The sequence below is a fragment of the Austrofundulus limnaeus genome, unplaced genomic scaffold (genome assembly GCF_001266775.1).
Source record: "Austrofundulus limnaeus strain Quisiro unplaced genomic scaffold, Austrofundulus_limnaeus-1.0 Scaffold209, whole genome shotgun sequence".
In the NCBI taxonomy this organism is placed as follows: Eukaryota; Metazoa; Chordata; class Actinopteri; order Cyprinodontiformes; family Rivulidae; genus Austrofundulus; species Austrofundulus limnaeus.
Window position 1 is genome coordinate 812,612 of NW_013952611.1, and position 2,179 is coordinate 814,790.

The window sequence follows — 2,179 nt, forward strand, 5'->3', positions numbered from 1 at the left end:
GTTTGTGCTTGGATGTGTATGTGTGTGTGCTTGGATGTGTATGTGTGTGTGTGCATGGATGTGTATGTGTGTGTATGTGTGTGTGTGCATAGATGTGTGTGTGTGTGTGTAACATGTCAATGAAAGCATAAAAACTTTTTTTTAAGTTTCACAAGAATTCACAAAGATCCGCTGGATAAAAGCCTCTTCTTGTCGAGCTGAGGTCTGCAGCTTTTACATTTTCATTAAAATAATATTAATAATAAATAAAATAAAATAAAAAAACCTGAGCACGACGCGCACGCTTCCGCAGCGGAACGCGCCAGGTCTGGAAACCAGATAAACCAGTACAGCTCGGCGCGGGTTGAGTTTGGTAGTGCACAGGAAGAAGTAAAGCTCTTTACCTGCAGAAGATCCGGATGGTTTCTACTTGATTAGTTTCAAGTCCGGGTTTTTCTTTAGATTGGTGGTGAAACGTGAGGAGAGGATCCGAACCAGAGCAGGAAGAGGTCCGAACCGACTCTGACCAGCCCAGCCCCCGGTCTGCTGCAGACTCTGAATTTCGTGCCAAACCAGGACCAATCAAAACCTCCCAGGTCACAGATGTGACGTTCATGAACGATCCGGATCTTTTGAACGGTTCTTTAAAATGAACGATATGAACAGAGTCTCAGACCATTTCCTTTTTATTTATTTTTTAATCCTTGTGGTGTCCTCTTCAGTGGTGGGATGTAACTAACTACAAGTACTTTCTTGCTGTACTTAAGTACATTTTTCATGTATCTGTACTTTACTTAAGTAGATTTCATCATGGGTACATTTTTCATGTATCTGTACTTTACTTAAGTAGATTTCATCATGGGTACTTTTGACTTTTACTCCACAACATTTTACATTAAGTATCTGTACTTTCTACTCTACTACATTTTACATTAAGTATCTGTACTTTCTACTCCACTACATTTCTGGAATGCGTTGAATTACAAAGTACATTTATGTCACGTCGATTTTTATTTTATTTTATTTGTGGTTTATTTGATTATTTTATTAAAAAATAAATAGTGGTGAGAGGAGGAGTTGCTGTAATTGGTCCATTGAACAAAGCAGGAAAGTACCATTAGACCCTCCTTCATAGAAAAGCAGAGCAGCAGCATGTCCATAATGGTTTCCACCTCAGAGGAAATGTGCCATTCATGGTCTTATTTAACTGGTTCAAAAATGACTTGTTTATATTTGATGGAGGAGGCTGGTGGTGAGTTTACATCTTCTGCAGCTGTTGTCACAATGTGTGATGATGCACAGACTCACAAAGTGTGAACAGTGTCACAGAGTAAACACACAACTATGCATTATCTGCAGCTTTGTTCACTAAAATGGCACCATTGATGTATTAAAATATACACACAGTAGGCACACTTCATGATATTGTAGACCATTAGGGAATACATTGAGCAATTACTTTTACTTTTAATACTTTAGGTATTTTTAAAAGCAAGTACTTAATTTTACTCAAAATGTTAATGTGGCATTTTTACTTTTACTAGAGTACATTCTTGTCTGTTTATCTGTACTTTTACTTAAGTACAGTGTTTGAGTACTTTCTCCACCACTGGTCCTCTTCAGATGACTCACCCACACATACACATCCTTTGCTTCTCCCCTGAGATAAAGTGACGGATCAACAGTTAAAATGTGGAGAACATGAGCTCTGGAAGGAGGAGGTGGAGGGTTGAACTTCAGCAGTCATGTAAGTCAGTCTAAACCAGTCCTCATATATTTGGCTGTACAAGATGAGAGTTCAAAACTGAACAGTTCTTTAAAACAGATCCATAAGATCTGCTTCCTTTCAAAGAGACGTAAAACTCACACGATCAGTGGTTTCAGAAATGAGTCAAACTGCACTGCTTCCGGGGAGGAGTTACAGCTCTACAACAAGGTGAGTAATCTGACATCAAAGGAAACAAGGAAATGGTGGTGCTGAGTTTTGGCAGCCATCTTGTTTTTACATGTTGAAGCCACACACTGACACCACCTGCTGCTGTCATCAGTCACTCAGAAAACACTTGTTTTACTTACAGAAAGAACAGCTGTCAAACTGTGAGTTTTAAATGCTTACATGAAACTATGACAAACACAAATTAACTGTACATAAAAACCATCAAAACATGATGAAAATCCCATCAAAACATGATGAAAATCC